At 34.6% G+C, this 13,417-nt stretch overlaps 1 long non-coding RNA gene and 1 other non-coding gene across 2 annotated transcripts in view; both read right to left on the reverse strand.

Annotated features, from left to right (window-relative positions):
• LOC120242488 overlaps positions 1 to 9,072 on the reverse strand; it is a 19,037-nt gene extending 9,965 nt beyond the window's left edge. The window contains exons 1-2 of the long non-coding RNA XR_005531093.1: positions 8,892 to 9,072; positions 8,148 to 8,409 (exon numbers count right to left, since the gene is read on the reverse strand). This is a non-coding gene — a long non-coding RNA (uncharacterized LOC120242488). The remainder of the gene's footprint in view (positions 1 to 8,147; positions 8,410 to 8,891) is intronic.
• A 2,992-nt stretch (positions 9,073 to 12,064) lies between these two features.
• Positions 12,065 to 12,216, reverse strand: LOC120242500. Its single transcript, XR_005531098.1, has one exon. It is a non-coding gene; the product is annotated as a small nucleolar RNA SNORA62/SNORA6 family (small nucleolar RNA).
• Positions 12,217 to 13,417: the final 1,201 nt, after the last annotated feature.

Raw genomic sequence — 13,417 nt, forward strand, 5'->3', positions numbered from 1 at the left:
TAACCGACTAAGCCACCCAGGCGCCCCAAATAGCAAAAGCAATCTTTATCTTTTTGATAACCAGAATTAATTATATTAGCCAGCAGAATAAGCTCACTTCTAAAGTGCAAGTAGAAAGATTTTTTTAATGTTTTTTTTTTTTTTTCCTGAGAGAGATTGAGAGAGAGAGAGAGAGAGAGAGAGAGAATGTGAGCAGGGAAGGGTCAGAGAGAGAGGGAGATACAGAATCCAAGGCAGGGTCCAGGCTCTGAGCTAGCCATCAGCACAGAGTGTGATGTGGTGCTCAAAACCACGAACTGTGAGATCATGACCTGAGCTGACATGACGTGAGCCAAAGTCAGATGCTTAACTGACTGAGCCACCCAGGTGCCCTGCAAGCAAAAAGATTTGCATTGAGACAAAGTACTGGGGTTTGAGGTCTATTAATAGCCTCTATCATGGTCAAAATCACAACTTTAATAATGAGGTCCACTGGATAAATACTGGAGTTGCATGTGATAGAGGCAAGTTGTCATCCATGGGGCAAGTTATCCTGTTTGAGACAGGTGAAATAATTTGTGGGGTCAAGTGCAAAATGAAAACTTGGAATCTTCATTGAAAATTCCCTCTGAATTTCAAGGTGATTGCAGTGTATTAAACCAAATGTGGAGCCTCCTGAATGTGAAGACGTGTGACTCTGGATTACACATCCGTGAAGCCTCTGTTCCTGTCCAAGTGGGTTGTGAGACATTCTTTAGGGATAAATGTTCTCTGTTGGGGATTAACGTGAAATAAAATGATATATACACTTTACATCCATTCTCATTAACTCTTTCCCCAGACTTCTCTGATCAGATCTCCCAGTAGTTTTCTCTACTGACTCCTAATCAAACTGGCCAAGCACTTATCAGTGCCTGAGAGTCAGTGTGTATCAGTACTTCAAGCTGTCTTTCCCCTCATATTAATTTGATGTGGCCAAGTTCACCCCATCTCTGTCCAGTGGAAGGACTTCTCTGTTTCATTGTTTTTGATTGATACTCATGAAAGAGGATGTTAAATGGCAGAAATTCTTTCTGGCTAGCGGCAACATACTGCACTAACCCATTTCTTATCCAAGGCCAAGGCATTTTTTAACTCTGTCAGTTGACCATAGGAAATTCTCAATGAGGTTGGAGATAGGAGTTGAAGAAGAGGAACAGAAGAAAGTGACATGAGGGTTGCCTGAGTAGCTCAGTCGGTTGGCTCAGGTCATGATCTCATGGCTTGTGAGTTTCATCCCTGTGTCTGTGTTGACAACATGCAGCCTGCTTCAGATTCTGTGTCTCCCTCTCTCTCTTTGCCCCTTCCCACTCATACTTTGTCTCTCTCTCTCTCTCTCTCTCAAAAATAAATACACATTAAAAAAAAAGAAGAAAGTGACATGAGAGTCCAAGAGACCTGTTCATATAATTTACTGTGACTTCAGAACTTTTTTGAGCCTGAGCTCTAAAGCACACTTCCATTATATAATGAATTGCAACTAGGCCTGAAAAACTTTATGAATTATTGGATATTCAGCTTGGGTTTCAGTCATTTATTGTCCTAGCCACATATCAGGAGGTTGATTATCAAGGAGAAAAATGATTCTTGGCTACATATGTTGTTACTTTTCTCTAGAATACTGTGACTCTCCAATTAAGTTTTTTCAATGACTGCACTGCATCCTTTCCCACTGTGCATCCCTTAAGTACCATCAAAGATGCTGTGTCGTATGGATTAAGGGACATGTATGCTTTCCTTACAGCATTAATTTGATTCAGAGCATTTGAATGCCACTCAAAACAACTATATTTTGAGTTTCCCAAGAAATTAGTTCTAGTTCTAGCCCCAAATGTGGTAGGTGCTATCTCCAAAAGCCAAAATTCTTCATGAAGCATTGTCTCTTTGGAGCTGAGAGGTGCAAAAATTTGTTCTTTATCATAAAGAGCATATCCTAGCACCTCACAGACCACTGGAATCTTAAAGATTTTGTCATTGTGAAGGGCCATTTAAGCTTTGCTGAGTTACCTGCCACCCTCCGACACACATTTATCTACACAATTTATGATATTTGACACTCCCCACTCACTGGATCCAATTAAGATGATATGATCAATATATTGAACTAATGAAAAATCTGGTAGAAAATTAAGTTGATCAAAGTCCCTGCAGTCTAAGCTGTAATAGAGAATAAAGGAATTAACAGCTTTGAGGTGAGACAATGAATGTGTATTGCTGCTAATTCCAAAGAACCATTCATTGCTTTTGATTCTTCCTACCGATGAATATCAAGAAGCAATCATTCACTCATTCACTGCTCACACACTAAGTGAATTCAAGTTAGTTAACATACAGTGTAGTCTTGGCTTCAAGAGTAAAACCCAGTGATTCATCTCTTACAGATGACGGCCCAATGCTCATCCAAACAAGTGTCTCCTTAATGCCCATCATCCATTTAACCTATCCTGCCCCTCCAGCAATCCTCAATTTGTTATCTGTATTTGAGTCTCTTATGTTTGCCTCCCTCTCTATTTTATCTTATTTTCCCTTCCCTTTCCCTATGATTATCTGTTGAGTTTCTCAAATTCCGCATATGAGTGAAATCATATGATATCTGTCCTTCTCGGACTGACTTATTTTGCTTAGCATAATACTCTCTAGTTCCATCCACATTGCTGCAAATGGCAAATTTTCATTTTTTTTTTCATTGTTAAGTAGTATTCCATTGTTTATAAATACCACATCTTCTCTATCCATTCATCAGTCAGATATTTGGGCTCTTTCCATACTTTGTCTATTGTTGATAGTGCTGGTATAAACATTGGGGTGCATGTGCCCCTTCAAATCAGGCTTTTTGTATCCCTTGGATAAATTCCTAGTAGTGCAGTTGCTCGGTCGTAGGGCAGTTCTATTTTTAACTTTTTCAGGAATCTCCATACTCTTTCCAGAGTGGCTGAACCAATTTGCTTTCCCACCAACAGTACAAAAGTGTTCTCCTTTCTCTGCATCCTCACCACATTGTTCTTTCCTGAGTTATCAGTTTTAGCCATTCTGACAAGTCTGAGGTGGTATCTCATTGTGGTTTTGATTTGTATTTCCCTGATGATGAGTGATTTATAGCATTTTTTCATGTGTCTATTTGCCATCTGTGTTCCTCTTTGAAAAAGTGTCTACTCATGTCTTCTGGTCACATACCTGGTCACAATTTTTAAACAACAGGTTATAGATTTGTGGCATTATTTAGATTTTTGAAGTACATTAGATTTGAAAACTGGAAGAAAGACCAGTCTTTTCCATTACCATAGCTGCTCACCAGCTTTGCATCATATAAATAAAAATATACCAAAGTTGGCTGTCTATCTCCCTTTTAGGAAAATAATAATCTATTTAGTTATTATCACAGTGTCCTAAAGATCAATTTATCTTGAAAAACACTCAGGTCACACCACCCACTACATATTAATTTTGTCCAGCTTGCCTCCAAAGGTAGAATGTTGTCACCTGGTTTGCCTTTCCCAAATCCCACCTTATCTGCTGATTATTAGTTAGTACATATTATTTTCCTCCTACTGAGAATCACACTATGCAGACAATAGCCATTATCAAGATTCTCAGAGATGTTGCTATGTCCCTTAGCAGATTCCTTACTATCTTAAATGAAAAGAATATTTGAACACTCCAAGAGAACATAATCAGGTAGTAGGTTATCTGGTCTTCCATAATAAATCCATTATAGCATTCTCATTTCCTCTTACTTTAGACTTTTTTGTCAGTATTGTGCCCGTCTTCATTTATTGAAAGCATCCATAGAGTCCAGTATAGATATCACATATATCTATTGGTAATGTCCAAGCCTAAAGATACAGAATTTTTTATAGAATTGGATCCTAGGAAGTATCAGTAGCCTAGAACTATATTTTGAGTCCAAAGATTCTGTGGCAAACCAAACTTTCATTTTCCATTATAAAAGTATTTAAGAGATCTAAAAAAGATGTTCAACATGGAAATGTGTTTAAGTTTTGGGAATACCCAGCAAGTGGGGTTGTGCCAATGTGGCTCCAGGAAACAATTCCAGCTATGGCACAGTCAGCTGTCTGTGTGAGTAGAAGAAATAAAAAAAATTGGCAAAGTAAGTTTCCTTGGGAAGGAACTGACTAAACTCTCATGACAAATACCTAACCAAGTGGACATGGGTTGAAGGCAATTTTCCAAGCTATACAAATGCACAGGGTGCTAATTAGGAAAACACACCAAAAACTATGTCATAACAGTGATACAAAGTAACAAAGGAGCATCCAGAACATCCAATTGACAGTAGCTTATACATTTAATCTAGAACAAAAATAACATCTTTGAACTTTACATATTGCTGATAATGAAAACTCTAAAGCTCCCTTATTTCAGGAATTGAGTTGGCTGTTATTGGGCAAAGCTAACATATTTTGGCAGGTCTAAGAAAGTCAGAAACTAATAAAATCCTCCCTGCTCCTTAATTCTACTTTTGCATGTGTTTTCCTGAAATAGAATTACCCAAAACTGTGAAATCATTTCTTGCCAAAAGTATAAGAAGCATAATTTTTCTCTAATAATCCTTTGATATTTAGTTGATATAAGGATATGTGATATGTGAGGGGCCTGGGTAGCTCAGTTGGTTTAGCGTCTGACTTTGGCTTAGGTCATGATCTCATGGTTCATGGGTTCGAGCCCTGTGTCGGACTCTGTGTTGACAGCTCAGAGCCTGGAGCCTGCTTCGTATTCTGTGTCTCCTTCTGTCTCTGCCCCTCCCCTGCTCTCCCTCTGTCTCTCTCTGTCTCAAAAGTAAATAAACATTAAAAAAAGGATACATGATATGCTAAAATTTAGGGAAAAAAAGTACTTGTAAATAAATTTGAGCTCTACCATTTTGAGGATCCAATGAAGAAAAGAAAATCTATCTATCTATCTATCTACCTACCTACCTACCTATCACCTATCTACTATCAATCTAAAATTAACTTAATTCTCCTTTTAATAAATGGTTAACTAAATATATGCCATCCTAATAAATGCCGACAATAATACATAATTTTCTGAACTTTTAAGAAAATTAGATACTAAGCTAACATGAGTATATTATAAAATTATCACTAAATATTAAAAAATACTAAAATAATATTTGGAATTTGAGCTTGCAGTGTCCTTATTTTTATTCTGAGATATTTAAAATGTTTAATACTGGGGCGCTTGGGTGCTCAAATGGTTAAGCATCCAACTTTGACTCAGGTCACGATCTCACAATTCATGGGTTTGAACCCCATGTCGGGATCTGTTCTGACAGCTCAGAGCCCAGAACCTGCTTTGGATTCTGTGTCCCCCTCTCTCTCTGCTCTTCACCCATTCATGCTCTGTCTCTGTATCTCTGAAAAATAAACATTAAAAACTATGAAATAAAATGTTTAATACTGAAGAAAAATTGCTTTCAAAATACAATTTGCATTTTCAGTCAAAAAAATAAACCTGAAGAAGTTGGGGATTTCATAGTATGATTTATAAAGTATGCATATTTGAGTAAAACACAGTTCAAGATGATTGTTTTGACTTGTTCTTCATGTAGGCAGCAAAGGTGACAGGTTTTTTTTTGGTGTTAGTGAGCATGTTATGGAAAGCTAGAATGCCTCTGAATATTTTATCTTTCCACTTTTTCTATTACAAGAAGTAGGGAATTTATAGTATGATTTAGAAAGTATGCATATTTGAGTAAAACACAGTTCAAGATGATTGTTTTGACTTGGTCTTCATGTAGGCAGCAAAGGTGACAGCTTTTTTGTGTGTGTTAGTGAGCATGTTATGGAAAGTTAGAATGCCTCTGAATATTTTATCTTCCCACTTTTCTATTACCAATATTACTATCATTAGAAACTACCAGGCCAAGTATGTCATTCTGAACAGAATTATAAAACAGGATGTATCATGTAAGTATCACATTTGGAGCTAAAAGATGAGCAAAGAGGCAGAAATGGGCACTTAGGGAAAACATTTATATGTTTCACCTCTCTATTTCAATGTGCTTCATGAACTTTGGATAGTTTGGCCTATTTTATGACTGAATTCTTCAGCTTTGTTTAATTTTTTATTAAAATAATTCATAGAATTTTTAATTCCAAAGATGATATTTTAATATCTATTAATTCTAGGATCTTTTTCAAGTCTGGTTACCTTAGTGTCTGATATTCTGCTAATTTTAAATGTGTGTAGATATATTTTATCTCTTTATACACACATTTAAAGGTTTTACTCTATAGGTCAATTATTTAAATCCCTTCAGGCTTTGTTCCTTTTTCCAGTTGTGTCTTTTGTCTTATGTCTACCGTACAACAGATTGTTCTGTGAAAGCCAGGTTGCACAGTTATGAATCATGAAATTGGGTTCTGTTTCAGGCAGAACTGACGAGAGCATGCCATAAGTGATATGAGGGGTTTGGAGAGGAAGATGGCCAGGAATAATCCCCATGATTCTAACTTGGTTAATTTTATAGGTGGTAGTGCCATTTATTAATTTACTATGATAAAAAAGAAGTGGGGATCAGGGCAGCTATAAGGAAAATGAATAGTTATTTCCTTTTTAAAAATAAATTATGATAAATATTTAAGCAACTTGGCATACAAGTCTGAAATCATGATAACTTTTTTCTTGAAGGTAGTTGTTTAGCAACTGAATACATTACTTTTCAATTCTTACAATGAATCTCAACTAATAAACATGCCAAAGTTAGAACATGAATTTAATCATGGCTCTAAAAGACAGTCCTACCTCCCCATTGGTTTTTGTTTTTTTAATTGTTTTTTTTTTTTTTTTTTTTCCGAGAGAGAGAGAAAGACAGTGTGAACAGGGGAGGGTCAGAGAGAGAGGAAGATACAGAATCTGAAACAGGCTCCAAGGTCTGAGCTAGCTGTTAGCACAGATTCTGACATGGGGCTCGAACCCACCAACTGTGAGATCATGACCTGAGCCGAAGTTGGATGCCTAACCGACTGAGCCACCCAGGTGCCCCCTCCCCATTGTTTTGTACATGTGTTTTCCACAGGAAAGTAACAGTCATGTATACATTTTGAAATATGAAACATGTTTTAGAAACAGGTAAAAGTTATGCACAATCTGACTAGTATTTTAACAGACTGAGAATAAGTTTTATAGATCAGAATTATGATCACTTATATGAGCAACAATATATAAAAAACATTTAAAAGTAAAATCCAAAAGCTTTATCAACTAATGGATACTGAGTAATGAAGCAGTCTTTTGTCTTCCTAACAATTAGAAGAGCTCATTCTACTCAAACCAGCAGGAGCGTTATGTTCTCTGCAACAGAACTCTACAGGGCATGCTACTCAAATGAGGAATACATCTGAAATAAAATTCTGAAGTTCAGGAAAGTGGTTTAAACACAGAATCTGTTCTGTCATGAAGTTATATACATGAAGTATTTGAAACCAGAGGAACTGTGCAAAAGTTATTGTACCTGAGAATAATACCATACCTGCTAGTCAGGGTTCTGTGGAGAAACAGAACCAATATGATAGATATAGATATATGAGGTGATTTTTAATGCAATTGACTCTTGTAATTATGGAGGCTAAGAAGTTTCATTATCTGTCATTTGTAAGCTGGAGAACAAAGAAAGCTGGTAGTGTAATTCAGTCCAAGCCCGAAGACCTGAGAATTTTGTGGGGTGGTGGAAACTAGTATAAATCCCAAGTACAAAGGAATCCAAAGGCCTGAGAGCCAGAAGTTCTGATGTCAGAAGGCTGGTAAGGATGGATATCCCAGCTCAAGAGAAAGAAAAAACTTGCTCTTCTTCTACCTTTTTGTTCTGTTCCCGTCCTCAGTGGATGGCTGATGTCCCCAACCCAAACTCTGCTTTGATAGAGATAGATCTCTTTACTCAGTCTACTGATTCAAATGCTAATTTCTCTTGAAGACATACCCAGAAATAATGTTTTACCAGCTATTAGTCCCTTAGCGCAATCAACTGCCACTGGAAAGTAACTATCTTACCATCCAAATGCAAAAAGTATATAAGAATAGGTATAAGAAATATAACAAGAGTACATTTTTGTAAGCCAGAAGAGAGTACAGTATTACAAAAGCTCCTGGAAGCTATAATAACTTACATTACAGAGGAGGCCAATGGATGAAGCCTGAAGATATCAATCATGATCATTATGTATGTGTGAGGGCCTTGTTTTTATGCAGGACAGTGAGCAGCAGTGCCACTTTAAGCACAGGGAGATTTAAGAAAGCTGTTTGATATTCCTCCCAACCTTAAATGTTTGATTTTTGGCCAGCATATACTTGGAAAGGCCTTGAGGTAGGAGGCAGATTCAAGAGTCAATATCAACAAGGAGACAAAGTGTGGTATATCTCAGGGCAGAACTATGGAGAGAAAACAAAGGAAGACAGATTCACAGCTCTATTAATACAGAATTAACCTTTTATAGATTTTACTAGTTCTGACCTGAACAATGTAAAATGAATTCCACGCAAATCTTCTTTAAATATTTTGAGATTCCATTACTATATTGGTTATTTTTAAAATAAGAATTATAAAGAACTATGACTCTCACATAATAGGTTTAAGTGTAAGCCGTTATACTTAACAAATTTTGTGCATGAATGAATCCTCATTAGAATATCTTTCGTTCACGGTTGTTCAGAGCACATAACTCAGAGAATATGACATGATTTCCAAGTTTCAGTTTGCTTGTCAAAGCACTCAACCATATAGAAGAGTGGCTAATGATTTCTCGCCTAAATGTGCAATAAAATTACTAGGGATGTGAAACTCAACAACAACAAATAAAAACATTTCCTGACAGCAAAATAAATGGCTAGCATACTTGAAGATGAATACATACTTATTCAATTTGCTCTAGAGTTAGCTGTGTTGTGTTCAGCAGGAAGCTTTCACAGAGCAGTGAAGCTGCAGTATACCCAGATGGGCCTGCTTCTTGTAGGAAGAGACATCTGTATCCATCCATAACGGCAGATCAGCAATTTACTCTGATTACTTTCTTGAAAATTTCTGAGTTACTTACTTTCCACCTAGAAAATTCAAGAAATGCATTCGTATTTATCTTAAATGCTTGTCAGTATATTAACTGGATTACTTAGAATCATACTATTATTTTATTGATATAATAATATTACTTTAATATTTTTAAATAAATTTTATCCTTATTTTAATCCTGCAAGGTAGTTAGAAAGGTTTATTATATACATTAATATTTTTGGAAATGACCCAGGAATTTTAAATCACTTAGTCAACGTTATTCAACTTATAAATTGCAAGCCAAAAATTAAAAACCTAATCATTTGGTTACAAAACTATAATACAGTATTTTGCTATAGATATTACTTGAGGAAAATCAATAAATCTGTGCTGAAATATGACGAAAATTAGCTTAATGTTGATTAGAATCAATCCATAAAACATTTTGGTTTAATGAGAAAAATGGTCCAATATTTTGTCCTCACCAATACTATGGTGATTAATAATTTTTCTTTCCTTTTTTGACTTTGTAGAATTGAGTATGTAAGAAAAATTAGAGCAGTAAGGATACAGAAGAAAGGGAGAAATCACAACTTATCTTTACTTTGTTCATAAGATAGACTTTTATTAACTAAAATTACCTTGAAAAAGTGCTTATGACCTATTTAACTAAACGGAAGAATTGGGCTAAATAGTAAAAAATGAAGAGAATAAAAAGTAATTTGGCATTGTGTAATCTTGGAGATTCAAGAATATGTAATGGAAAGACAATTTGATTCTGTTACTTAAGATGAGGTGAGAACGGAAATTATTAATTATGCCTTTGTGTAAGTTTTATTCCTTTAAAATATCCAACTTATGACGTAAATAAATGATATACTTGTTTTAAATGTCTACATGATTTTGCATATTGTAACATTCATGACTATATCTTTCACTTATTCTATCAGTTTGAAATTCTCAGACCTTTCTTCTAATCTCAGTTCATATTTTGATAACACTTTCCCAATTTATTTCGCAAACTGCCAATGCAATACTTTCTCCTTCTTGATATATTTTTAGTGTTCTATATCTATCTCCTATAATGATATTGTGGTTGAATGCCTATTATCATTATTATTATTGTCATATACTTTTTATTCCCATTGTGTATCAGCAATGCAATTCTAAGTTCCAGGTAATTTTGGCTCTCTATCTTACTTGCCTTTGCCAGCTCTGCAGTGAGTAGAACTGTATCACTTTCAACAAGAAACGAGAAAAAAAATGTTTTACTTCATCACTGAATTATTATTTCAATCAACCCTAAAGCTTATCTTACCTCTGTATTTTCTCTTTTGACTTTAATGAGTTTTCAGTTATATTCAGACCAAAGCATCATAAAAAATAAACACTTACAATGTTCCAGAGACTGTTCTTAGAACTTACATTACAATGCTATTTCATTAATTCACAATGTCTCTATGAAATGAGAAATAGTTATTCCCATTACTGCAATGAGGAACTGAGGCCTAGAAAGTTTGTACCCTTGCCCAAAGATATACAACTATCAAGTGGCAGAGTAAGGATTCCAATTCAGGCAGTTTGATGAAATATTCAAACATCTTAAACAATATGACATATTGCTTCCATTAGCTTACATTTTACCTTATGTTTGTGTCTATGCCTCACTTTAGTTCTTACAGTGCAGGTGTTTTTTTGTTTGTTTTTTTTTTTTAATTAGTCTTTATTGGTCTACACAACTCCATGATTTAGCATCCATGATTTAGCATTGTGCTTGGAAACAAAATCAATCAAAAATATAGTTATGGGTAAAATGGGACCTGTTCTTTCTACAAGTGAAAAATGACAAAGTAATGATTACTAGTAGAATACTTCAGTAAAAAAGAAAACCATTATCTGGAGAAACAAAAGATTTTTTGTTTGTTTCTATCTGCCTCCTTCACCCATGGCATCTGGCCTAAACATTCTCTAGCAGTTCATAGTCATTGTTTGAATGGTATTAGTTTACAGAAAATAACATGTGAATAGCTTGAGCAACTACTCAGCCCAGCCAAAACTTCAATTTAAAAAATTTTAATATGTATTAACTATGTGTTCAATATCACATTATGATGTCTAAATAAAATTCCCTTTAGTATTTCATTTTCCTATTCTATAGGTGGTCATTTGGGAAACCCTGTTAAATATTGGACTGAAGCAATATTTAGATAGTGCTCCTTTTTTGCAACAGCTCGGTGTCTCACAAAAATCAGTTATAGCCATGGGGTTTTGAATTATTCCTCTATAAATAATATCAGGAATAATAGTTTTGGCAGGTTCAATGGATTTGATTTTTAGCCTTGGAAAGAATAAGGAAGAGAAGAGAGTATAAACATTTGTGAAAAAAGAGAAACCAGTTGAATATTCAAATACAGGTTTTGCTATAGTTGTAATGAATTCTAGTTCTAAAATTTAGTTGCTGATTTTGTTGATGATTCATCTTTTTGCTGAAGGCTTAAAACTATTTTTCCTGACTGTGAGAGCACTATGGATTGAAGACTTAAACTGTTATTAGCATAAATGTTTTCTTTTCCCCATTGAACTCTTATCACAGGAAATGTAATTCTTTTTACCTGAGGCGCTACTTAGTAATTAAAGAAAAGTGATTTCCTAATGCTAATTTCTGTCATAAAAAGGAAATGTATGAACACATTAAATTGAGAATTGTAGTGATAATAAAAGGTACATTTCACAGGTCTCTCCTAGATTAATGGTTTTCTTGCTTTCTAAAATAGAATACTAATAAGAGGTTATTTTTTTTCATTTTATTTTCCATGAAAATAAAGTTCCATGAAGAGACTAAGTATGCAAGTTGCTTGCCTTTGTTTTTTAAAAATTTTCTGAGTTTCTTTTATTTTTTCTTTAGAACTCTGTAGATTTCCACAGATATATTTCATACATATTTTGCCAGATATATGCCTAAGTATTTCATTTAAAAAAATTTTTAAATTGTTTTCAATTTTTAATTTTTTTCTTCTTCCCTTTTTTAAAAAAAAATTAACTTAGCGCAAACATTACTATCAAACTCCACTCATTGGGCCAGAGACCCTTGTGCTGTTGCAAAAGACTGGCCCCTCATATAGCATAGTATCTACACTTGCAAGTTCATCAGCTAGCCAGCGACGTCACTCCAAGATCTAACAATGTGCAGATTTAATTTTTTGTGGTAATATGAGTGGTGCTGTCTTTTTAATTTCAACGTCAACTTATTTATTGATAACATATGAGGTAATTAACTTTATTATACACTTTGTATCCTACAATCTTGCTATTATTGCTTGTTTGTTCCAGGATATTTTTGTTGTTTGAGATTTTCTACATGGATATTTGTCATCTGTGGACAAAGACAGTTTTATTTCTTTCTCTAAATCTGTGCAAGTTTTATTCCTTTTCTTGTCTCATAGCATTAACATTCAGTATGATATTAAAAAAAGAGTAGTGCGTGGACACTTCTGTGTTTTTCCTTATATTCAATAGACTAGCTTCCAGCTTCTCAAATTAAATATGATGCTAGCTATAGAGTTTTTTTGGTAGATGTTTTTAACAAATTGAGGAAGTGGCAAGGTGCCCTGCCTACATTCTCTATTGTTAGTTTTATTACATATGCGCATTGGATTTTGGCAAATGCTTTTCGGCATATATTCATATGATCATATGATTTTTTCATAATAACAAAAATAAAACAGCATTAATACTATGAGCAATTACAGCAATGTTTAATAGTTAATATGTTTTGAAACTGGGTTATTCCCCTTATATATGGCTCATTTTACTTAATTATATCATGAAACCAATGTATCAGATACTATTATCATCAACTTTTTAGAGATGGTGAAATTTAAGTCCATAGGTGTTAAGTATCTTGTTTAAGAGTCACAAAGCACGTAAGTGGTGCAATTGTTTGTGAATTCAGAGATTCTAGTTTTAGAAGAAATCTAATCACTATACAATTTAAATTTGCATATTTCTGAACACCTCATTCACAAGTATTTTTTAAACATCTTATTCACTCTATGTTTATTGATACACTAAAAATCAGGGGACAATTAGGTTATTTGCACTATCAATTTTTTAAAAGTCCATGGTATCTTCAACTCAACAAGTTAAAGTGAGTGAAAGGAAGAGGTGCCTTAGTGGCACCTCTACCTTATCTGATGACATGTAACAAAATCACATCAGCACCACCGCCACTCTCACCATCATCATCACCATTACAATCACTACCACTCTGTAAGCCTGAAAGTGCCTTGAAAATTAAGCTCACAAATACTTTATTATCCATGTGTTTTAATAAACAAGAGTGAATGTCTAAATTGATGGCTCATAGCACAATAACCCATTAATTAAAGTTGT

The sequence above is a fragment of the Hyaena hyaena genome, unplaced genomic scaffold (genome assembly GCF_003009895.1).
Source record: "Hyaena hyaena isolate Hyena2069 unplaced genomic scaffold, ASM300989v1 scaffold_309, whole genome shotgun sequence".
In the NCBI taxonomy this organism is placed as follows: Eukaryota; Metazoa; Chordata; class Mammalia; order Carnivora; family Hyaenidae; genus Hyaena; species Hyaena hyaena.